Raw genomic sequence first — 25,221 nt, 5'->3', positions numbered from 1 at the left:
GGGCGGTCGGTCTCCGGAAACTAGGGTCTCGACTTCCGTCCCTGCGCACAACTCTCCGGCCGGGCCCTAGGCCTACGGGTTGGCGCGAGAGTCAAAAGGCTAATGTCGCTTCTGCGCAAGATGGCTACTGCGGGGGCGTCGGCGTCCTGAGTCCTAGCGCGGGGATGGAGACGTATAGGCCGAATTCAAAGCGAAGGTCCCACCTCTTTTCTTGTTTTGTTTTTTTTTGGGGGGGGTATGTGTATGTGAAGCTGGGGGCTGGGAATAGGTGTGTGTGAATGTGTGAGAGCGCGAGATAAGGAAGGCCTGTAGTCCGCCAAGCTCTAGTCTCAAAGGCAAGGCCTCCGGACGTGAGCGACCTCCTAGGATTTATTCCGCGGGCGTTGCAATCGAGGCCGGATCAGCGTCAGAACAGCCCTGCCTGGAGCGATCCTCGTGGCCGCGCTCGAGAACGGACTGCAAAGGCTCCCGTTCCCGAGGCAAAGACGCCTCGTTTCTGGGCACTTACGAAGGTGACTCCCAGTGCTTCAAATGCAGTCATGGAAGCAGAGCGGGGCCATGCTTCAGAAGCGCTCACGGTGGGGACTCCCTGCTTCTGGGCGTCGCGTACGGTGGCAACCCTGCTCTGGACGCCGGCGGGTCGGGGGCGGGGTCCCTGCCGCGGGAAAACGGGCCCCAATGCCCCCCAGGCATCCCGCTTGCCCTGGGATGGGTTGTAAGAGCTTGCAGTGAGGGTTGGGGGTAGTTGGAGGCCCTAGAAAACTGCCTAGCTTAAGTTCTTAAATGGGTATTTGCATGTTTATGTGTTTTATTGTCTACCGGAGGAGAATGCAAATTTAGTCATTGTAATGTAAAGAAATTCTGGAATGAATGTTGGGCGGTCTGTGTGGAGGTAATTGAGAGCGCTTGCTTTAAAAATGGGCTAAGTCTAAGGAAAGCGACTTCTTAACGAGTCACCGAAGGTCTGTCCAGTTTAGCAGATATGTAGGACACAATGGCCGCACGGGCCGTGAACATTTTCCATTTATTAATGCGTTAAATCTGCAACTCCAAAGTTCTAACCAAAGCTGTCAGTAGATGATGACAAACTTTGCAGGGCTTGCTTAACCCTGGGTGAAGGTGGATATCAATTCAAGCGTGTGCAAGGGAAGAGGCCAGCATACTTTTTTTTGTTTTGTTTTGTTTTTGAATGTGCATCGGTGTTTTTCCTGCATGTATGTGTGTGTGAGGGTGTCAGATCTTGGAGTTACAGACAGTTGTGTGCTGCCATGTGGGTGCTGGGAATTGAACCCAGATCCTCTGGAAGAGCAGTCAGTGCTTCTAATTGCTGATCCATCTCTCCAGCCTGAGGCCATTACCTTTTCTTTTTTTAATTAAAAAAAAAACTTTTAAATATTTTATTTAATTTTAATTTGTGTGCATTGGTGTGAGAGTGTCAGATCTTGGAGTTATAGGCAGTTGTGAGCTGCCATGTGGTTGCTGGGAATTGAACCCTGGTCCTTTGGAAGAACAGGCCGTGCTCTTAACCACTGAGCTCTCCAGTGCTGCCGCCCTCCCTATCCCCCCCCCCCCCAGGCCATTATCTTAAGGAGAGAGAATGGTTAACTCAAAATTTCAGTGCCTCTGTAGGTGAGGGTTGGCCAGTGCCTAGGGCTTCCCCTTCCTTCTCCTTAGTCCTTTCTACAAACTGACTGGTGTTTAGGGCTCCCTGGGTGTCCTTGGGTACAGCGTCATTCCTAGCATGTCACATATGTTCTCTCACTGTGCTATTTTTCCTACACCGTGACTTCCATGCAAAGTGTTCACTGGCCAGTTAATTACCTGTTGTAAGCACAGCTAAAAGTCTGCCCTTCCTGCTCCAGCCCGCCTGAGTCCTATGGTTCTCTTTGGGCAATGTTACCGCAAGTGCTTCCCTGGGAACTTCTCCCTAAACTCCAGCAAGTTCTGTCTCTTCCTTTTTGCTTAGGTGATTTTTGTTTTTGTTTTTAATTTTGAGTTTTTTTCTGTATAGCCCTGGCTGTTCTGGAAATCTGTCTGCATGTGTATCTCTTTTAAGTTCAAGAACAGCCTGGTCTACCTGGTGAGGTCCAGGGCTATGTAGAGAGAGACCCTAGTTGTTGCTGTTTTTTAAGTGTCGCATGATGCTCAGCTCAGGTGACATTGTAAACTAAGGATTCTTAAATTTCCCACCCACAACCCCTTTATGTCTGAGGATTTTTGTTTGTTTGTTTGTTTTTCGAGACAGGGTTTCTCTGTGTAGCCTTGGCTGTCCTGGACTCACTTTGTAAATCAGGCTGGCCTGGAACTCACAGAGATCCATCTGCCTCTGCCTCTGGAATGCTGGGATTAAAGGACATTGGGTGCTTTTGAAGAGGATTAAATTTTAAGTTTTCAGCCCCTAAGGTAGGCAGCTCACAGCCCACAGCCGCTTGCTACTCCAGCTTCTGTAGATCTGAAGTTTCTGTCCTCTGGGGACTTGCAGACACATAAGTAAAAATAAATCTTTATTTAGTTTTGGTGGGTTTGTTTGTTTGCTTTTTGTTTTGAGACAAAGTCTCGATTTGTACCTCTGGCTATCCAGGAACTCACTATGGAGACCAGGCTGGCCTTTAACTCACAGAGATCTGCCTGCCTCTGCCCCTTTTGGTTTTTCGAGACAGGATTTCTCTGTGTAGCCCTGGCTGTCTTGGACTCAATTTGTAGACCAGGCTGACCTCAAACTCACTGTGATCCACTTTCCTTTGACTCCCTGAGTGCTGGGATTGAAGGTGTGAGCCACCATGCCTGTCAAATTAAAAAAGGAAATTTGGCTGGATGAGGTGGCACAGGCCTTTAGTCTCAGTATTTGAGTTAAAGGACAACCTGGTCTACATAGTGATGGGTCAGCTAGGGCTACATAGAGGCACCGTGTCCCCCCACCCCCACCCCCAAAAAAGTGAATGCTTTTCCATATTTTATTTTTGTGAATGCGAATGCCTGAACATGTGTATCTGGAGGCCAAAAGAGGCTGTCAGAACCCCTGGAATAGAGGTTATGAGGGTTGTGGACCCCCTCACTCTCCTGTGAATGCTAAGGACCAAACTCCATTTCTTTCTGAAAGAGCCTGTGTGTCCAACTTGGAATCTTATTTTTGAAGGACAAGGTCTCCGGTGGTGTGTGACAATGGGTCTGTGATCTCTTGCCTCAGTTTATGCCACTGTGCCAGTGTGTGTGCTGCTGGGGATGGATCATCGTGTGTGCTAGGCAGGCGGTCTACCAGTTAGCTAACTGCACCCCAGTACTGATAAAGTTACTGGCACAACTCAAGCCAGTAATTCCAACAGCAGTTTCACACTCACATGCTGAAGAAGTTTTTAAACTTCTATTGTGTTGAATTCTATTGTGCGGTAAAAAACATTGCAGTTCATGACATGCAGTAGTCTTAAATAGGAGCAAGGTGCACTTGTAGGTGTTCCATTGCGTGTAAAGTGAACATGTTTTATATTCACAACCAAGACTGCACAACCAGACTTGCTGAGGAATTTGATTTCTAGCCCCAACACCTGGTGGCCATGACCACTTGTTAGTCCAGTTCCAAGAGATCTGGTGCCTTCTGCTGAGCTCTGCAGGCACCTGTATCCATGTGTACACGCACACGTCTAAAAATAATAAAAAATAAATAAATCTTTAGAAAGAACTAAGACAGCAGCCCAGGTTAACCCTCCTAGGAACACCTCAGATTCATTCTGTGTTTGATTTTGGTCTATTACATGCTTAGAAACTAGAACTGTTCCCCACGTTTCAGTTATGCGACTCCCATATAAGATTGCAACTCAAAGTTTGAAACATTTAGTTCTGGAGCTAGAACTAGTTAAGAGCACTTAACCCCCACCCTTAAAAAAAAGTATTTATTATGTATACAGTGTTTTTGACTGCATTTACTCCCACCACCAGAAGAGGGCACCCAGATTTCATTATAAATGGTTGTGAGCCACCATGTGCTCCTAACCTCAGAGCCATCTGTCTCTCCAGCCCCACACTGCTCTTAAAGAGGACCCAAGTTCAGTTCTCACTGTCCACATGGCGGTTAATGCCTGTAACTCCACTTTTGGGGGACTGAGCTCCCTCTTCTGGCCTCCATGAGCACCATGTGTGTGCATATGACACACATAAGAATGGTAGTACATGCCTTTCAAGGAAATAGGGCCAGCCTGATCTACATAGTGAGTTCCAGGACAGGCCCTTAACGCCCTAACCCCATTTTGCCAATGCCATATATCGTGATTCCCCTAAAAACATAAGGCTCGCTGTTGTGAGGACATGGCTCAGTCAGTGAAGTGCTCACTACACAAGCACCGGTACCTGATGTTGGTTTCTGTGTAAGAAAGACGGGCGCTGTGGTTTCTGTCTGTAGTCCTAGTGCTGGGAGGCAGACATCTGGCCTCTACCTGTTGAGTATGTGTCCTTTGCCTTTTAGGAACTTTATCTGAATCTGCTGACTAGATTAGGCAGTAAAGGAGTGACTAGGGCCAGAGCCCTTCCCTGGGGTGAATACTAGCAAAGGGCAGAGGGTTTGAAGTCAATAGCTCATTTTTTTTTCTTTGTGTGTGTGTGGGTACACACCCAGGGGTGCATAAAGGGCCAGAGAAGATAACCTGTGTTCTGTATCATTCTACTTCTCCAAGACAAAGCCTCTCACTAAACTTTAAGCTAGGCTAGTAGCCAGCAAGCGCCAACAATCCTGTCTGCCTCCTGACCACCACCCACACAGTGCTGAAGTTACAGGCTCTTGGTTTGTCTGGGGTTTTATGTGGGTGCTAGGGATTTGAACTCATGCCTCTGATTGAGCATCAAATCCTCTTACATGCTGAGCTGTCTTTCCATCCCTGTGAGTCAGGTTTATATGTTAGGCTTTGAAATGTATTTGAATTTGAGGTACACCAGGGAAGATTCTGGGGACCAGGTGAAAGAGTGGATCCAGATTGAGTAGAGGTGGGTGTCCACGGTGATTGAGTGTGGTGGGCTGGGCAGTGAGGACCTGTGTGCGATGGCACTGAGAAGTAGAGAGCAGAGACTAGGTGGGCGTGTCCAGAGTCACATTGGCTGGGACAATCACCAACCAACTTGGCAGAGATGTCAGCCTGGTGGATTCATTAACTAGCTAAGCTTTCTGTGTGCAAGAGGTGGACCCAGGGGAGAGAAGCCATAAAGTTTGGCCCTGAGGTAGAAAAGGCTACCTTATGGTCAAAGGGACCACTGTTCTGCAAGCCAAGGCAGGAATTTGAAGTTGTTTCATTGTGAACGTTTTCAAGCCTGGCTGTGGTGCTACAGGTCTTTATAATCCCAACACTTGGGACACAGCGGCAGGTGGATCTGAGTTTGAGGTCAATATAGTCTACAGAGCAAGTTCCAGGACAGCCAGGGCTACATAGAACATTGTCTGGATTGGGCCTCGTGGGAAGACGAACAGTTATCTAAAGCGAGGAACTAAGAGTAGATGGCTGGACGCTGGTGGGTCAGGCGGCTCAACAGGTAAAAGTATTTGTGTGCACAGTGCTCTATACGCCTGACGGCCTGTGTGCTCTATACGCCTGACGGCCTGTGTGCTCTGTACGCCTGATGGCCTGTGTGCTCTGTACGCCTGATGGCCTGTGTGCTCTGTAAGCCTGATGGCCTGTGTGCTCTGTACGCCTGATGGCCTGTGTGCTCTGTACGCCTGATGGCCTGTGTGCTCTGTACGCCTGATGGCCTGTGTGCTCTATACGCCTGACGGCCTGTGTGCTCTATACGCCTGATGGCCTGTGTGCTCTATACGCCTGACGGCCTGTGCGCTCTATACGCCTGACGGCCTGTGTGCTCTGTACGCCTGACGGCCTGTGTGCTCTGTAAGCCTGACGGCCTGTGTGCTCTATACGCCTGATGGCCTGTGTGCTCTATACGCCTGATGGCCTGTGTGCTCTATACGCCTGATGGCCTGTGTGCTCTATACGCCTGATGGCCTGTGTGCTCTATACGCCTGATGGCCTGTGTGCTCTGTACGCCTGATGGCCTGTGTGCTCTATACGCCTGATGGCCTGTGTGCTCTATACGCCTGATGGCCTGTGTGCTCTGTAAGCCTGATGGCCTGTGTGCTCTATACGCCTGATGGCCTGTGTGCTCTGTAAGCCTGACGGCCTGTGTGCTCTATACGCCTGATGGCCTGTGTGCTCTATACGCCTGATGGCCTGTGCGCTCTGTAAGCCTGACGGCCTGTGTGCTCTATACGCCTGACGGCCTGTGTGCTCTGTAAGCCTGACGGCCTGTGTGCTCTATACGCCTGATGGCCTGTGCGCTCTGTAAGCCTGATGGCCTGTGTGCTCTATACGCCTGATGGCCTGTGTGCTCTGTACGCCTGATGGCCTGTGTGCTCTATACGCCTGATGGCCTGTGTGCTCTGTAAGCCTGATGGCCTGTGTGCTCTGTACGCCTGATGGCCTGTGTGCTCTGTAAGCCTGATGGCCTGTGTGCTCTATACGCCTGATGGCCTGTGTGCTCTGTAAGCCTGATGGCCTGTGTGCTCTATAAGCCTGATGGCCTGTGTGCTCTATACGCCTGATGGCCTGTGCGCTCTGTAAGCCTGACGGCCTGTGTGCTCTATACGCCTGACGGCCTGTGTGCTCTGTAAGCCTGACGGCCTGTGTGCTCTATACGCCTGATGGCCTGTGCGCTCTGTAAGCCTGATGGCCTGTGTGCTCTGTACGCCTGATGGCCTGTGTGCTCTGTACGCCTGATGGCCTGTGTGCTCTATACGCCTGATGGCCTGTGTGCTCTGTAAGCCTGATGGCCTGTGTGCTCTGTACGCCTGATGGCCTGTGTGCTCTATACGCCTGATGGCCTGTGTGCTCTATACGCCTGATGGCCTGTGTGCTCTGTAAGCCTGATGGCCTGTGTGCTCTGTAAGCCTGATGGCCTGTGTGCTCTATACGCCTGATGGCCTGTGTGCTCTGTAAGCCTGACGGCCTGTGTGCTCTATACGCCTGACGGCCTGTGTGCTCTGTAAGCCTGACGGCCTGTGTGCTCTATACGCCTGATGGCCTGTGCGCTCTGTAAGCCTGACGGCCTGTGTGCTCTGTACGCCTGATGGCCTGTGTGCTCTGTAAGCCTGATGGCCTGTGTGCTCTGTAAGCCTGACGGCCTGTGTGCTCTATACGCCTGATGGCCTGTGTGCTCTGTAAGCCTGATGGCCTGTGTGCTCTATACGCCTGATGGCCTGTGTGCTCTATACGCCTGATGGCCTGTGCTCTATACGCCTGATGGCCTGTGCGCTCTGTAAGCCTGACGGCCTGTGTGCTCTGTAAGCCTGATGGCCTGTGTGCTCTGTAAGCCTGACGGCCTGTGTGCTCTGTAAGCCTGATGGCCTGTGTGCTCTATACGCCTGATGGCCTGTGTGCTCTGTAAGCCTGATGGCCTGTGTGCTCTATACGCCTGACGGCCTGTGTGCTCTGTAAGCCTGATGGCCTGTGTGCTCTATACGCCTGACGGCCTGTGTGCTCTATACGCCTGACGGCCTGTGTGCTCTGTAAGCCTGATGGCCTGTGTGCTCTGTAAGCCTGATGGCCTGTGTGCTCTGTAAGCCTGATGGCCTGTGTGCTCTATACGCCTGATGGCCTGTGTGCTCTGTAAGCCTGATGGCCTGTGTGCTCTATACGCCTGACGGCCTGTGTGCTCTATACGCCTGACGGCCTGTGTGCTCCATAAGCCTGATGGCCTGTGTGCTCTATACGCCTGACGGCCTGTGTACTCTGTAAGCCTGATGGCCTGTGTGCTCTGTACGCCTGATGGCCTGTGTGCTCTGTAAGCCTGATGGCCTGTGTGCTCTATACGCCTGACGGCCTGTGTGCTCTGTAAGCCTGATGGCCTGTGTGCTGTACGCCTGATGGCCTGTGTGCTCTGTAAGCCTGATGGCCTGTGTGCTCTATACGCCTGACGGCCTGTGTGCTCTGTAAGCCTGACGGCCTGTGTGCTCTGTAAGCCTGACGGCCTGTGTGCTCTATACGCCTGATGGCCTGTGCGCTCTGTAAGCCTGACGGCCTGTGTGCTCTGTAAGCCTGACGGCCTGTGTGCTCTGTAAGCCTGATGGCCTGTGTGCTCTATACGCCTGACGGCCTGTGTGCTCTATACGCCTGACGGCCTGTGTGCTCTGTAAGCCTGACGGCCTGTGTGCTCTATACGCCTGATGGCCTGTGCGCTTTGTAAACCTGACGGCCTGTGTGCTCTATACGCCTGACGGCCTGTGTGCTCTATACGCCTGACGGCCTGTGTGCTCCATAAGCCTGATGGCCTGTGCGCTCTGTAAGCCTGATGGCCTGTGTGCTCTGTACGCCTGATGGCCTGTGCGCTCTATACGCCTGACGGCCTGTGCGCTCTATACGCCTGACGGCCTGTGTGCTCTGTAAGCCTGATGGCCTGTGTGCTCTATACGCCTGATGGCCTGTGTGCTCTGTAAGCCTGACGGCCTGTGTGCTCTATACGCCTGATGGCCTGTGTGCTCTGTAAGCCTGACGGCCTGTGTGCTCTATACGCCTGATGGCCTGTGTGCTCCATAAGCCTGATGGCCCGTGTGCTGGGAACCCATGAAAAGATGGAAGGAGAGAAGACTCCACCACACCTGTCCTGGTGCTGTGTATGTACATGCACACACAGTATAAAACTGAAAGAGCATTGTCAGGGGGCTGGGGTGGTGGCTCAGTGGTAGAGCACTTGCCTAGCATAGACACATCCACAGTGGATTCCCCCTCAGCAGCCCTCAGATTGACCAAATAATCAAATATAGAGTTAAAGGGAAAGCATTCTGAGGATAAAATACAAAATGCTCCCATTAGATACATGTTAGGGTGCAGGGTTGCCAGCTATGTTTTGCAAATTCTTCCTTCCCTCCTTGAGACAGGTAAGGGTCTCACTGTGTAGACTAAGCTGTTTTGCATACTTTTTTTTTTTTTAACTCTCAAAACCAACCAACCAACCAACCAACCAACCAAAAACCCAAAAATAAACCCTTGCATGCTGGAGTCCTTGGCTTCTGTAGAAGAGATCTACAAAGAGCTTTAGACTTGCGTGTGTCCCCCTCCCCCTTAGGAGGTTATGTGTCATTTTTCCTTTTTCCTGTAAATCCTGACATTGGAGTTGTAGAGGTATTATACTGGGTAAGGAATTCCCAGTACCCACATGGTGGCTCACAGTCACCCATAACGCCAGTTCCAGGGGATCTGACATTCTCTTATTACATGGGGCCATAGCCATACACATGGTGCACATGGTATGCATGCATGCATGCATACATACATACGTGCAAGCAGAACGCATATACACATAAAATAAACCTGAAAAAAGATTTATCATTGACCTCTTCCTATTGGCAGATTTGTACAGATTATGTTTTGTGGGACACATCAGTTTGTAATACACACACACACACACACACACACACACACACACACACACACACACACACTTTGGTGTGTTTCTTTCTCCTTACCCACTTCTTCCCTGGCTGTCCCAACTGGTTTTTGTTTTTGAAGACAGTGTTTTCTTTGTAGGCAGAGATGGCCTGGAGCTTACGACCTTCCTGCTTCAGCCTCCCTAGTGCTGGTAATGCAGGCGTCACCACATCCAGCTGGGAAAGTCTGAATTGTCTTCTTGGTTTTTCTGTTCTGCTGATACCCTGCGCTCTGGGGTGACTGGTGGTGGCTCTTAGCTGTGTATCAGTAACATTTGCCAGATAAAGATCTGCTGCAAACCGGAACCTGCTGTTTTGTTTTGTTTTGTTTTGTTTTTTGAGACAGGGTTTTTCTGCCTAGCCTTGGCTTTCCTAGACTTGCTTTGTAGACCAGGTTGACCTTGGCACTCACAGCGATCTCCTGAGTGCTGGGATTAAAGGCATGCACCACTACCGCCCCACCACCCGGCAATCTGCTGTTTTCTTTAAAGAGGAACCAAGGACTGGTGTTTTACTCTATTTTGCTTTGTGCAAAGCAGCTGGTGACTTGATTGTTATAGAATTGTTCAGTGCCTGGCAAATAAGTGTATCTAAAGTCAGCTCTTGGCTACCAGATAACTCAGACCTAGCATGTCCCTAAGCATGGCTCCAAGCTCAGTCAGTCCCCAGAGCTGCACATAATAAAAGGACCTAGAAATTAAATGTTGGTTTTTGTATTTTAGATTCAAAATTCGTATTTAATGTGTGTGAGTGTTCTGCTTCTATGTATGTGCACGTGCAGCGGGTGCCTGGTGCGGGAGGAGGCCAGAGGAGGGCACAGGATCTCTCGAGCTGTAGTTACTTTATCTCCTGTGGATGCTGGGAACTTAAGGGCAGAGCTGAGGAATCAGGGCATGCTCCTCCTCGGCAAGAGTCAGAAAGGATCTCACCAAGGGAAGCAGAAGCAGCCTCCCACTCCTCTGGAAGCCCCAGGAGCTGGCATGGAACTTTGGGGAGAGAAAGCAAACGACTCGAGCCACCTGCTCTTCTGGATGGAGCGTTAGAAACCTCTCCAGTGTGGGTGGGGCTTTACTAGACAGGAGCATATCTTTGTTCTGCAATGAAGCTGAAGTTAGAGGCTGGAAGACTAGCTTCCGAGTTACGTGTCTACGTGCATACATAAATTAGAAGAAGCCGGCTGTATGGGACAAAGCTGAGCGCTTTATCCCAGTATTAACTGCGCTCAGGGCAAGTGGCTAGTGTGCGGTGCTGCAAGGGAGTAGCGACCTCTCTCCGGTTTCCTAAGTATTTGGGGGGGGGGGGACAATGAAGGAATACCAATGTACTTTGCACTGAGAGGGATGGATTTCTTAAATGTTTGTGTGTGTGTTGGGGGGGGGGTGGGGTCGGCCCTCGTAGGCACGTATGCTCATGCTTTGGCTCCTAACTCCTGGTAGGTTATTTCGGAAGGAATGAACATGGGACATGGGTGTTTCTAGCAAGGGCTCCCAGCACACACCCCTTCCAGAGGCCCAGAGAGCTGAGCGGAGTGCGGAAGGGCTTTGGGGTCTTTTTCTTCCTGGCTCCTTTAGGACGCAGGTTCACCCCGAAGCACCGGTCCCCGCAAGCGCAGAAGGTTTCTAAAGCTTTTGAGATGCTGGCCAGAGTGCCCTGAATAGCCCGAGGAATAGCTTGGTGGCATGGGCTCCCAGCTTAGCCCCTTGATTCCCGACGCGGGAATCTGTCAAGCGTGCCTAGGACACACCACAAGGTGGGCGCTCCGGGGAACCCGGGTGGCGCATGCGTGCAGGAAGCGCGGCATAGCCGCTCTAGCCGCCGCTTCATCTCGGTGGCCGGTTGATTCCTTCCGCTTGCCGCGCGGCCCGCCGCTCTAGGCTGGTAGTCTCGCTGGCCTCCGCCCTAGATCCGTGGCCACTCTGGAAATGGCTGCGGGATCCCGGCGGCCGCGGTAAGTGGCTCTATGCAGTGAAAGAGGGCGGGAGCCGTGTGGACAGCGCTTGGGATCCGGACAAGGCGGAGTGGCGCCGTGCCGGCAGCCCAACTCCAGCGAGCGGCGCAATCGCGCCGAGAAAATGGCGTCGCGGCCCGTGGGGCCCTTTCCGGCCCCGGACAGAAGGGTCGCAGAGGAGCGCGAGGCCGGGCGGGCAGGTGGTCTGCGTCTGGTTTCCGCCGAATCACTGTTAGTGTGGTCCTGTCTGGTCCCTTGGTCTGGGAGGCTGTGGTGCCTTCGAGTGTGAGTTGGAGTTGGGGGCCCAGCCGCCTGCGACCGCAGGTCCTCGGCACTTGTAGAACACTTGTGGTAGGACGTGAATGGGCCTGGGCGAGAATTCGCGGGGGTGTAAGAGGCGATGTCTCGTTGGGAAGATCTTCGGGGAATATCCAGCCCCAGCCCGATGTAGGGCCTTGGGCGTTGCCCTGGCTCTCACTGCCTCTTGCCTTGTTGGTGGCCAGGTGTGTATTAATATTGACTCTTGAGTAAGAGGCCCCGGTTTTGATTTGGAATGCTGTGTATGTTTAATTTTCCATAAAAGGATGCTCCTTGTTACACTTGATTAAGTGGAGGTTCTGTCAGACAAACTTGTGTACAGCTGAGAAGTAGCATACAGAAAAGGTTGTGTAATTGATTACCCCTGCCAGCGCCCATGACCAGCACTTTCCTCCTGGCACTCAGCACATGTGTAGCATCACAATAGCTTGCTGAGGACATGTGTTAGAGGACTGAGGAGAGTCCAGGTAGGTCTTGAAGTCGAGGTGGGATGTCTTGTGGAACGGTTGTTTGCAGTAAAACTCTGGACCTCTGGTAGGTACTGCCTTAATAGACTGAAGAGTCTTAATTCCCCAGCCAGGGCTGAGCAGCTCAAGTAATGACTTCTCTTAAGCATATGGGTGCCGTGCTAGGCTTACACTCTGTCAACAGCATGGTTTACCATGTTTTACACCTGTGTTGCAACACCAGGTGGCTTCTGCTTGGCTCTGGAAGAGCAAAGATTCAGTCCTGTTCCTGGTGCTCTTAGATCCCTGCACAGTGACCCCAAGTCTTAGAATCTGTTTCTCATGTTTAAGTCCCAACTTAAGAAATTGTCCCTAAGCAGAGTCTCTTGAATGTTAGGTGACTGGTTCCTTTACAGGACCCTTTATAGAAACCCAGTAGTCTCTGAGGTTGTGGGAAGTGGTATGTATTGCTTCAGCTACAGTGGTCACGTGAGTAATAGCCAGTGATGCTGTGTTCTTTGGAGAGGTCAAAGCTCAAAGTCTGAGTTGTGCTCACTTGTCCTGAGTGTGCAGGCTCGCCTGTGAGACATATCGTGCTCACAGACTTTAGTTTATTTTCTCAGCAGTCATCTTGAGAAGTTGACAAGGAAGATGAATAGCAGTTGTACATACTTTTAAAGAATGATTCTGGAGTCTGGAGAGATGGCTCAGTTGTTGGGAGCTCCTGTTTTTCTTCTGGAGGACCAGAGCTTGGTTCCCAAGCATCTGTGTCACCTGGAAGGCTCACAACCACTTCTAACTCCAGCTCCAGGACATTCTGTGTCCTCTTTTGGCCTCTAGGTGACAGACACATTTTTAAAAAGAATAATTCTATATTTGTGTATACAGCTTATCCCTAGGTGTTGATTATCTTTTGCAAAATTTGTAAGATATCAAGTTTAAGTGCTGGGGTTATGTTTTTTATGTGCTGATGGAAACTTAAGTGGTGTAATGTGATGAAAAGATAAGTCAGTCTTTTTCCAAAATGAAGATGGCTTTTCTGTGCTTAGGTCAAGAGGTAGAATGGGCTGGAGAAGATGGCTGAGGTGTGAGAGTGCGTACTGCTCTTCTAACCCAGTGGTGGTGGCGCACGCCTTTATTCCCAGCACTCAGAGAGGCAGAGGCAGGTGGATCTCTGAATTTGAGGCAAGCCTGGTCTACAGAATGAGCTCCAGGACAGCCAGGGCTACACAGATAAGCCCTGTCTACAAAAACAAACATACTGCTCTTCCAGAGGACCTGAGCTCCCAGCATCCATGTCAGGCAGCTTACCACAGCATATAACTCTATTCCAGGGATCTGACACCTGGCCTCCACAGACACCAGCACTTATGTGTACATATTCAAATATAAACAACATTAAAAACAATCATTCATACACACACACACACACACACATATAGACACATACATACACATATATACATATTTGTTGTCATTTTGTTGTTTTTTTCAAGATAGGGTTTCTCTGTGTAGTCTTGGCTGTCCTGGACTTGCTCTGTAGACCAGGCTGCCCTCAAACTCGCATTGATTCGCCTGCCTCTGCCTCCCAAGTGCTGGGATTAAAGGCATGCGCCACCGATAAAAACAATACAAATAATTTGTTTTATACATATGGGTGTTTTACTTGAATGCAATGTCTGTGCAGCACATGTTTGCCTGGTGCCTTCAGATGTCAGAAGAGGTTGAGTCCCCGGAACTGGAATTACAGATGGTTGTGAACGGCCATGTGGGTTCTCTGAAACAACACTTAGTACTCTTAGCCACTCAGCCGCCTCTCCATCCTCATAAGTTTTTTAAAGAATAATATTTATACAGAAAACCAAAGTGGAAACACTGAAAGTAACCTGTGTTACAGTTATTTGTGTTCAGAAGCACAGGTTGGCACTGTGTAGCTTTGTCAGTCTCTTTTCCAGTATTGTGGACCTCTCAGTAGTACTTCCTGTCTTCAAATGTCAAATTAGTTACCTTTTGTGACAACATGGCGGTATGCACTCTTACACAGATGTTAATCTGCTAAATCAAAGGAAAGCAGTCTTCCTCTGCCTTAGATCAGGCGCTGCCGGTTTCCTATATCCCCAGATTCTGTAGGAAGTATGGACACTTGTCATTTTGGTGGGTGACACTGACCATTTGTTGCAAAGTTGTTAAGTGGGCTCTGAGTAGGACTTAAGAAAGGATTTTCAGAAGCTGAGGTCTGTGTTGCTCCCACTTGAGAATGGAGATTACAGCCCAGTGCACAGGCCACAACTGGAAGCAGAATGGAAACCTTGAAGGCTCCTTTTCACACTTGGTCGCTCTTCCTGAGCCTCTGCTCCATTCCCACCCCTCTAACCCTAACCCCCAAATGTCTTACAAGGAGTCCTTACTCTTGCTGGTGGGGATAGGAAATATTGAGAGCCTGTTTCCGCAGAGCCATGCCGTGAGAACCCAGAAGGTCAGGGTGGGTCAGGATTTGTTGGATTGTGACTTGAGAACAGCAAGTAAGCAGGAAGATATACCTGCTTCTACCTGTGCTGATGTGGAGCATTGGGTGTTGCTGCTCTAATGGGCTTGACAATGGAGTTCAGCTGGGCTGCAAAAAAATAATTCAAGAACCGGGTGCAGTGGGGCACACCTAATCCCAACACTCCCGGGAGGCAGAGGCAGGCCAGTCTCTGTGAGGACAGCTGAGGCTACACAGAGAAAAGTGGCAGCAACAACAATAACAACAACAAAAAAAACCAAAACAAAACAAAAAATGATAATACAGGAAACCCTGCTAGAACTCAGTTATCAGTGGCGGACTTCATTATCTTACATCCCTTCCCCCCAAAATGGAGGGAAAATCCAAGCATTGTCCCCTACTAATCTCAGAGAAGGAAAGGAAGATTCCAGCTGAAATACAGCTCCTCACTTGAGTTTCCCAAGGCTCCTGGGCTTTAGCCTTAATTTAGGTAGCAAATCTTACAGCCTCCTCAGAGTAATGAATGACAGAACCTGAGTGAGGCGGGAAGCCAGTGGGATCAGGTTGGTCTAGTTACTGCCCTTGTGAGTCCTCGCTAGATAGTAAGGGTGCTTTATATAGATACTCAACAAATGTGCAGCTCGATACCAGTCACCCTCAAACCAAACTCCAGGGCCTTTACACTAAAAAGTTCCTGGTGACGGAGTTTTTGTCAGTACTGATTGTTTGCTTTTACATCTGAGACATTTAAACATTCATTCTAAAACACTTTTGCTTAAACTCATCTGCTCTTGTGTTAACATAAATATTTTGTGGGAACTACTTTCTAAGTCTAAGACAACTTCATGAGAAAAGTTACATTTATGCTTTTGTAAATCTGTTTATCTCAAAATGACTGGTTTCTTCTTTCTCTTTCTATTTGGTGGTACATCATTATCACTTAGCTTGTGAAAAAGTGAGTTCTTGGCCGGGTATAGTGGCACACGCCTTTAATCCCAGCACTCATGAGGCAGATGTAGGTGGATCCCTGTGAGTTCAAGGACAGCCTGGTCTACAAAGGGAGTCCAGGACTACACAGAGAAACCCTGTCTCAAAAAAGAAACGAAAAAGTGAATTCTCAGTGACAATAAAGAGGACATATGATAACTTAGTACTGAGCAGAGAGCTTTGATCTCGGGATCCAACTATGCATTTTTACCATTTACTGTTTGTAACAATTAGAAGTGCTCTTTTTGTTTTGTTTTTTTTGCAACAGGGTCTGGCTGTCCTGTTAATGTGTAGAGCAGGCTAGCCTGCCTCTGCCTCCTGAGTGCTGAAGTTTAAAGACCAGACCTGACCTTAAGAGTGCTCTTATTGCCAGGCGTGGCAGCACATGCCTTTAGTCCCAGCACTCAGAAGGCAGAAGTAGGTGGATCTGAGTTTCAGGACAGCTGGGGCTACACAGAGAAACCCTCTCCCACCCCCTACCCCCCACCCCCAAAGAGAGTGCTCTAACTGTTGAGGTGAATTGAAAGGTTAGCTCAAACATCTAGAGAAACCGGACACCTTCATACTATTAGACGGTATCTTCCAACTATTTTTATTGGCTCACCCAGTTTCTTGCCTTTGGGGAAAGGTATGATGGAACAAATGGTTTTCTTGTGACCTTGAAGGTGCTGTTTCATTCAGTTCCTGCTCCTCCAAGAGGTATGAATTAGGAACTGCTATTGCCATGAAGCATAGGATAGCACCCCAGTCAGCTGGAGGTGTCTGCATGGGAGAGGCACCGGGATTGTGTTCACCAGCCCTTTGCACCTACCATAGGATGTAATATGCTTTCATTGTCCAGAGTGGGGCCCTAGATGGTAAAACTGACCTTCATTTGGGGCTGTGGGAATAAATACAAGCTCCAGTTACCAGGGACTCAATGTCCTTGCTTTGTATGACTGTCCTGGAAACACTAAAAAAGGGCCCTCCAAGTCATGTACATGTTCACACACGGTTGAGTAGCCAGCCTAGGAACAGGTTCTGGATCATCACAAATGGCACCAAAGTGACCTTAAGAGGAGTTAGTATACAGAGTCCCACTGTCTGGGAATGTGAGGTAGACAGAAGGAGAGCCCACCCTGGGTAGCTGCTTTAAGAGACTTGGTGCCCTCCCCCAAACAAGGCAGTGCTAGCCTTACAGTTTCAAGTTCTTGGCCATCGCTAGAAGAGTCGAAATTTCCTCCCTGAATTGCCACCAAACTTAAAAGCCTATGCATCTTAACTAGAAACTGGAAGGGATACTGAGAGCCTTGAAGGCCTGATGAGGCATCAGTCCTCAAAGGATTTTTTTTGTGGCAAGTGTTTTTGTTTGTCTCCGTGTGTTTATAAAGTAACAAGTAAATTTTAAATCAAGTTTTTTGGTGGTTTTTGCTTTTTCAAGACAGAGTTTCTCTGTGAAGCTGGCCTCCATCCACCTGCCTCTGCCTCCCAAGTGCTGAGATTAAAGATATGTGCTACCACACCCTGCTCAACAAGATTTTTATAATGAGTTCCTCATAATTTTCATTTCACCTAACCAGAATAATTTAATAACATTGTAATTTGCTTAATAGCGTTTGTATTAGACGCTGAGAAATGAAAACTGGGTTTCTTAATTTCCTTCATGATCCCAAACAGCGTGTGTGATAGACAGTTTTTGCAGCTGCAGACCTTGGGGCTCAATGCCCCCTGCTGAGTAAGTATCATATAGACAGCAAACTGCTCCCACTGAGGGCAAAAATTCTGAGTTAGAGTCAAATAGTCTTTATTATAGTACTGGACATAATTTCTAACAAGTTAGAATTGCTTCAAAATGAAATGTGGGGGCATTGGAGGATGTATTCTTGCTGGTAGTTAGTAGAGTTCTCAGGTCCTGGGCTCACCCTCCAGCATTGTCTAAGTCAGACAAAGCACACTTGTCGCTCAGCATCCCAACATCCCAGCACTCAGGTGGTGAAGTCAAGGTCATCCTTAGCCATATGGAGAGCAGAAGGTCAGTCTGGGTTTGACTATCATTTCAGGGAAAACTGAAGCTTACAAACATATTTGTGACCCAGTAGGGTCTTGGCTGTTAAGTCAGAGTTGGTTTCTGGAATCGCTGTGGCACAAGTGTTGGAGCTTCATCGTGGCTATCTGTCCCATTGCAAAGTAGCTCATACTGAGAGCTAACAAGTTTCGTGTTTGTGGCTGAGAACATCTTTAGGTGGACAACAGTTAGAATGGTGATGATTGATCTTCAAGACAAACAGGGTTGCTCTGGAACTTGCTTTATATTCCAGGCTGGCCTTGAACTCACAGAGATCCACCTGCCTCTGCCTCTCTCTGTAGTGCTGGGATTGAAGGTGTGGGCCACCACCATCCGGCACTACTACTGTTTTTTAAAAGGTGATATTTAACATTTGGGGAGAGAAGTTTTATTTAATTTCTCCTTTGCTTTGCTAGTAATGTTTTTGCTGAGTCAGGAAATAGGAAGGAATTTGGAGATTTGTTACCGACTGCCTAGGATGAAAGATGGTGCACCATAGATGCTGCTGCCTGCCATGCATGCACTCACTACCCAGTGTTGTCTTAATTAGTAGAAATGCCAGGGAGCTAAAGTTCTTCAAGTATATTCCATGGACTTCTGTGGGGGTCCCTGAAAAACTTGCCTTGGAGCTAGGAGGTCAAAACTTTCTGAAATAGTAGACCAACATGATGAGTTTTCCTGACACCTGATTTTAATTTTTTTGTTATAATTTAATTCACATTATGTCCCAATTGTTATCTCCTTGCTCTTCTCTTCCAATTCCCAGCTCTCAACCTCCCTCCCTCTTCCACCCTATTTCCCTTTCCTAGACCTCTGACAAAAGGGGACGTCCTCCCCACCATATGACCAAAGCTATTAGCTTCCCCTTCCTCTGTGTGCCCACCAGGCCTCCCTACCAAGGGGAAGTGATCAAATCAGGAGCACCAGAGTTCATGTCAGACAGTCCTCTCAATCACCCCCTCCCTGTTTCCACAACCATTGAGAGTGAGCTGTCCACTGGGTAGATCTGAACAGGAGGTCTAAGGTTTACTTTATGCATTGTCCTTGGTTGGTGGAGTAGGTTGTGCAGGCCCCCAGGAACAGATCCTCAGGCCTTGATGGTCTCCTTGTGGGGCTAACAGCTGATTTTTGCACCCATATATAGAGGATCCTGTGTTCCTACTGTGGGTTGGGTTTGTAAAATACACATTTCCCTTTAGAATGTCTTGGAGCCAGGGAAGAGGTCTCAGTGGGTAAGGGTGCTACTACCAAGGCTAATAGTCTGAGTTTGGTCCCTCAAACCTATATGGTGACTGGAGATAAATGACTACTGTCAGTTCTCTGATCTTTACACATCCATGTCGTAGCAGACATGTATGTGCACATACATATAAAGAATAAGTGTAGTTTTAAAAAAATTTAATATCCTTGAACAAGATGTACCTGCTGCTTATTAGGGTTAGCCCTCAGGTACACACCCGTGCCACTTTGCTGTAAGAGCTGGTCTTGTACATCTTGTGGAATGGCTTCTTGGATGAACAGGCACTTCACCTGTCAGGCTTAGTGTTGCAGCCATGCTCTCCATTACAAATGATGGGAGTCTCAAGAAAAGCAACTGAGGATTTCTTGGTAAACATAAAATTGGCACTTGCAAGAGAAAATTAGAACATTGGATACTTGTATCTACTGTGAGCCCAATAGCTTTCCAGTAATCACATATCAGTCAGGCAGTTAAGTCTTTCTTGTCTAACTTTGCCTGAATTCTGTGAGCTTAGTGCTTTCCAAGTGACTCATGAGCCAAGAGGACCAAACAGGACCAGACAGCCCAGGGGGTTAGTACAAGAGTGTAAGAGAGCTCAGTAGCACATTACAGTCTACAGTGCTGCTGACTTCTGAGACTGCTGCTTGACATTTATGTAAAAAGGACTTTCTTCATACAGTTCACTAAAGACCATACAAGACAGAGGCATGTTTGGAAATCCTGCTGTCTTCTGTTGTTAAGCTAGAGACCTCCAAAAAGAAAAAATACTATACCATTCTTAATACTTGTGTGATTTTTTTTTTTAATAACAAAAACTAATATTAAGTGTAGTGGACTTCTAGTAATGGCTTTTCAGAAACAATAGATATATTCCACATAAACAGAAGATCTTTGGATTCTTCAGAGTGTATTTTGCCTGGACGAAAAGCTTTGAAACCTACCACCCAAGACACCACTGTTTCTGGTGTCTTTAAGTGTGCACTGGCATCGAATCTTTGGAGGCTTTGTCCTTAGCAGCACTATTGAGAAGTGGTAGGTCTCCTTTTGGAAACTAGACCCTCACTAGTATTTGTGTGCCATCACACCTGGCTTTAAGCTGTGTGTGTTGCATGCAGATGGTGTGTGCATGTGAGTGTGTCTATGGGTCTGACGTGTCTCCTCTATTACACTACTTCCTTGAGACAGGCTCTCCCCAGACTGAGCTTGCTGTTAGGTAAACTGAACTGAGCATCAAGTACTCAGGATCTGCTTGTCTGTGAACTTGCCAATGTTGGGGTTGCCAGTACACTGCATGCAGCCATACCAAGCTCTATATGTGAGTGCTGGGGATTTTAACTTGGGTCCTCATGCTTACAAAGCAAGTATCCCTACCCACTGAGCCATCCCTCATGCTCTTATATAAAACTTTAATGCTGAGATATTGTGTACTTCTGGTTAATAGGAAACAGTGCATTTTAACTGAGAGGAGGGAGAAAATGCCCTTTGTAGTGTTTAATGCAGTGGTTCACACCTTTAATCCTAACAATCAGGAGAGACTTAAGGCAATAATATTGCCAGAAGCTCCAGGGCACTTTGGACTAGAATCAGACCCTGTCCAGAGACTGACAGAGATCTTGTAGAAAGACATACTTTGGAATGTAGAAAGTTCATTGTGCCTTCAGTATACTCAGAAATGGTCACCGTTTTCTTCTTTGGGGAAAAAGTATTAATTAATATGACATAATTATAATTTTAGGATCACTTTTTAAAGATTTATCTATTTATTTTATGTATGTGAGTACTCTATGTATCTGCATGTACACCTGCATGGCAGAAGAGGACACCAGACCATGTTAAAGTTGGTTGTGAGCCATCGTGTGGTTGCTGGAAATTGAACTCAGGACCTCTAGAAGAGCAGACAATGCTCTTAACCTCTGAGCCATCTCTCCAGCCCTTCATGATCACTTTGTATGGACTATGCTATATAGTGTGTAGATTTACATACTAATTTGGGTTAGAAGTGTAACACCATTTAAAAAAAAATATTTATTTATTGTGTGTACAGTGTTCTGTTTGCATGTATGTCTGCATGCCAGAAGAGGGCACCAGACCTCATTATAAATGGTTGTGAGCCACTATGTGGTTGCTGGGAATTGAACTCAGAACCTTTGGAAGATCAGACAGTGCTCTTAACCCCTGAGCCATCTCTCCAGCCCCGTAACACCATTTTTAAATTTAATCTTTAGTGGTACCCAGGACCTTGTGGGTGCAAGGCAAGTGTTGTGTGTTCCCTGCTGTGCAACAGCCCAGCCCTCACTTGGTTAAATGGCCTTTCTTTCATCTTCCTGCTTCCTCACATGCCTGTTGCCATAGTGCCAAGCCACACATTACGTTTTACTTACACCTTATGAGTAGACTTAATTTTGTTTGTACTTTTGTCTCGATACATTATGTGTGGGGGTTTTTTTTGTTTTTTGTTTTTGGTTTTTGGTTTTTTGTTTTTTGATGGTTTTTCAAGGCAGGGTTTCTCTGTGTAGCCTTAGCTGTCCTAGACTCACTTTGTAGAGCAGACTGGCCTCGAACTCACAGGGATCCTCCTGCCTCTGCCTCCCGAGTGCTGGGATTAAAGGCGTGTGCCACCACGCCTGGCGTATGTACTTTTATTTCACACACCGAATTTTATTAGTTTTTGCATTGGCAGAATTATGAAAGAAAATCAAATACAGAATAATCTGTTACAAATGTCTTCTTATTCTACATAGCAGAAATAACTGCACTTTTACTTCTTAATATTCAGGACTATTCCAAGTCCTTAGAAACATGTTTGTTTTTTGGGTTAACATGTACTTTTCACCTCATTGTTGGGGACTCAATTAATCCATGCTAGGTAGACACTACCGATGAGCTACAGTACCATCTATAAATTGAATCTTTAAAATAATTCTTTTTAAAGATTTTTAAATTTTTGTGTGTATGAGTGTTTGCCTAGGGGCATGTGGCCTGTGGAGGTCAGATGGGGGTATTGGATTTCTCAAGGATACACTGGAACTGGAATTGTGGATGGTATGTGGGTGCTAGAGACCAAACCCAGGTCCTCTGCAAAAGTAACAAGTCCTCTTAATTGCTGAACCATCTCTCCAGTCCCTATAAATTGAATCGTTTTAAATGATTTTCATTCCTGAGATTATTGGGTTAGTTTTGTTATTTTTCCTTTCCAAGTACTCAGTGTGTGTTTCCACTTCCACTTTGAGAAGTAGTTTCTTGGTGTGTTGTCTATTTAGTTTACTGGCTAGGCCCACTCAGTAGTTTCTAACCTCTTGAGGTTGGCTTTCGTGGTGAGCTTTCCGCGTGATAGAAGCTATAATGGCTTCCTGTAGCTACATGGAGTGGACATGAGATTTAAAAAGGTCTATGTCGCTTTAAGGATCTATGGAATGTTTGCCCTTTGTCTTGGTTACTAGGGAAACCACAGTTAGCTGGAAGGCAGTTGAAGCCAAGCAGAGAAAGGAAGTAAGAGGTGGGTTCTGCTCTGAATTGCTGGCTCTGGCCCTTGGGTTTTAAAAGACCTGGCTAAAAACAAAGGCACCTGGAGAGAGTTAGGTTGTGATAATATGGAAGAGGCAAGGAAAGGCTTGTTGGATCTGTTTAGTTGGTTGGTTGGTTTTTGTGGGGTGTGGGGGTGTGTTGTCTTTTTGAAATAGAGCCTGAGAACAGTGTGATTAGTTGGGACCTTACCAGGAAGGTGGGTGAAATTTACATATGTATATTTGTTTTAGATTGAGACAGGGTCTCCTTGTATAGCTCAGGCTGGCCTCAAACTCACCTTTTGTCTGCTTCAACGTCTGAGTACTGGGATTACAGGTATATGCCACCCTGCCTGGCTCTCAAATACACACAGATAGCCACATCACATCACATTGATGCTTAGTAAATATAAATTTAGTTCTCTAACTTTCTTATATTTTAAATTAGCATGAGATAGTTTTACAATACTAAGGTTTTTAAAAATTACATAATTTTGTTATTCAGCCTTTCCACATTTTGTGTTTCTCTGCCAAATGTTGGGTTTCTATGCTGGGTCTGCTTTACGATGGGCTCTTAATTGAATTCAGAAGCCCTCTTTTCATCTGGCCTTTGACTCTTGCCTGGGTGCCCTTATTTGAGAGAGTACCAGTGTCACTACTTCCCTGCTCTTCAGGTATCTTTGTAGGTCACTCAAGTTAGAGTTAAGTAAAATTTGCTTTTTCTTGTTGGAGTGTGGTTTGAGTACAGTTGCTTATGATCTGTGATGTGTTTCCCCTTTCCTGTAGGAGCTTGCTCAAGAAGCAGTCCATACTATACCTTTGGTTGTTGGAAGCTCCAGAATTTTCTCGTTGATGAACTGACTGACAACGGTGTGGTGAGGCCTGGCCATCTCCTGGACTTGGCCCCAGGTTTATTATTATATGTAGGATTTTCAGCCAAAGGCTTCTAAGCCATCAGTTTTGGGTCAGGTAAGTGCCATTATTTGTATAAAGAAATGAGTATAATGTAGCATTTATATTTATTTTTAATACTCTAAAGAATCAAATTTTATACTCTTAACTTCAGCCAGATTTATTTATTTATTTATTTATTTATTTATTTATTTATTTATTTTAAATGAATGGCCATTGATAAGAATTTGGCTCCGCTGGGCGTGGTGGTGCACGCCTTTAATCCCAGCACCTGGGAGGCAGAGACAAGCTACACAGTCCAGGACAGCCAGGGTGACACAGAAAGAAACCCTGTCTTGGAATCCCACCTCCACCCCCCACAAAAAGAATTTGTGTAGAAGAATGTTAATTCAGAACCCAGCTGTTCTGTCAAGAGATCACATCCAAAGACCTACGTCTGTGTGATGCAGGTGGAACACAAACATGCCTTTAATCCAGGAGACAGAGGCAAACAGATCTGAGTTCAAGGGCAGCCTGGTATAGCGCAAGTATCCAGTAAAGAAAAGATTAGATTCAGGGGTGGTGGTACATGCCTTTAATCCCAAACAAAGGTAAAGTTAGTTTTTAGAAGGAAGCTCCAATGTTTAAAAGTGATGTCTAATTGGCAGAAAAAGTGATGAATCAGAAGAAAATATGACACATTAGGATACACCCAACTCTCATGAGAAGAAAGAGAAAAGTGAAGATACTTAAGAGGCAGTTTTACTAGAGGAGTAATGAGAGATGGATTGCAGAGAGAGAGCTCAGGTGAAGACAGAGCAGGCCAGAAAATAAGAAGAATCCAGAAGATTAGAGCAGATTGCTGAGTTAGTTTGGGGCCAAGCAGAGCAATTCTGGGCCAGGAGAGAAGCCAGATTAAATAAATCAGCTGGGAGAAGAGTTTGATCCAGAACAGCTGAGTTGAACCAGTCAGCCCAGAGCTCAGAAAGAACAAGTAAGGATCAGCTTATTCAGCAGTAAGTCTCAGAGGCTGAAAACACTCTAGGCCTAGGTTAGATTGTACAGAGGATAGAGCTTCTAGGGCTAGGCCTAAGTTATCAGAAGGAGACAGTAAGCCTCCCGACAACAACTGAGCCAGGAGAATAAAGGTTACTTTTACAAATTTGACTCATTATTTCTTTGTTTTCACCTTGGCTATTTTATCAGTGTATAAACCTTTAATTGTGTAGTTTCTGTCTAATGAGAAAACAATTCTGTAGAGGAAAAATGGAATTGCCTCTTGGGTTCTGGGGTGATAGTTCTTAGGAAAGCTGGACAGGGTGGCCCCCTGACTCTCTGAGTAGAGATTCAGTGTTGCCTGAAATGAGGGTTCAACTATCTTGCTGCGGCCTGTGTCTGGATTGTGGCTCATTGGTAAACTTAATTTTAAAACATTGTTTTAGTGCAAAACTTGTTTTTTCTAAACATCAGGCCATACTTCCCTCTCCAAAATTTTATAACTAGAATGAATAAAAGCCATTATAGTAGGTACAGTTTGGTATTTACTCAGCTGTGTGTATTTAATTTTTTCTCCTTTTAAAAAAACTTACCATGTGTGCATGGACATTTTACCTGTAAGCAATGCCCACTGAGGTCAGAAGAACTGAGACTAGAATAACAGTCACTAGCTCCTTGTGAGCGCTGGGTATCCAGCAAGCCCAGCTCCTGAAGAGCAAGCAGTCAGTGCTCTTAACTGCTGAACATCACTCCAGCACCTGATATGTGTATTTAAAAGGAATATACCAGGTGGCCTTGGTGGTGACAATCTTTAACCCCAGCAGTGCCAGCCTGATTTACAAAGCAAGTTTTGGGCTAGTCAGTTACATGGTGAGATCCTGTCTCTAAAAGATGTTTTTTTAAAAAAAA

At 47.0% G+C, this 25,221-nt stretch overlaps 1 protein-coding gene across 4 annotated transcripts in view; it reads left to right on the top strand.

Annotated features, from left to right (window-relative positions):
• Nucleotides 1-34: 34 nt before the first annotated feature.
• The window catches only part of Dido1 (death inducer-obliterator 1), a 57,810-nt gene continuing 32,623 nt past the window's right edge, over nt 35-25,221 (top strand). The window contains exons 1-2 of one of the 4 annotated variants that reach the window (XM_051143963.1): nt 35-196; nt 23,212-23,394. The gene's annotated coding sequence lies outside the window, so the exon portion shown is untranslated. The other 3 variants (XM_051143962.1, XM_051143964.1, XM_051143966.1) reach the window with 3 other exon arrangements.

Source organism: Acomys russatus, chromosome 4 (assembly GCF_903995435.1).
Source record: "Acomys russatus chromosome 4, mAcoRus1.1, whole genome shotgun sequence".
In the NCBI taxonomy this organism is placed as follows: domain Eukaryota; kingdom Metazoa; phylum Chordata; class Mammalia; order Rodentia; family Muridae; genus Acomys; species Acomys russatus.
This window is presented reverse-complemented; position numbering and strand designations above follow the sequence as displayed.